Here is a 459-nt window from a genome sequence, read left to right as displayed (position 1 = left end):
AAAAAAAAAAAAAAAAAAAAAAAATGGCTTTTGATGAACTGGCTTTCAGAAAATTGTTTCTAGGCCAATTGCCCCGTTTACAGCTATTCTTGAGAATTACGACGGTTGGAAGCAACCCCTTGGACTGTAAGCTTCTCAATTCATGTGCAGGAGAAGAAAGAGCCTCTATGCCCAGCCTCACCAGCACAAGTCCTGAGGTTTGCTCTGGTGGGTCAGTGGGGCTCATACGCAGTCCCCTGAGCCAATGACTGTGGCATGGAGAACATTCTGGCTGGCTTGAATCTAGCTCAATGTCTTTTCTTGAGCCAGTAGCTAGGGTCAGGGCGATGGGACTATGTTGGTGGGCTTAAGCCATTTGAGCCCCACTCCTAAGGCAGGGGGTGGGTGAAATCACACCCTGGGCACATGGCTGGGAAACTCCTGTTAGAAAAGTTCACAAAGGCCACAGATGTGGAGAAC

The sequence above is a fragment of the Cebus imitator genome, unplaced genomic scaffold (genome assembly GCF_001604975.1).
Source record: "Cebus imitator isolate Cc_AM_T3 unplaced genomic scaffold, Cebus_imitator-1.0 Scaffold38, whole genome shotgun sequence".
Lineage (NCBI taxonomy): Eukaryota > Metazoa > Chordata > Mammalia > Primates > Cebidae > Cebus > Cebus imitator.
The sequence above is the reverse complement of the archived record's forward strand: the minus strand, read 5'-3'. Positions refer to the sequence as shown.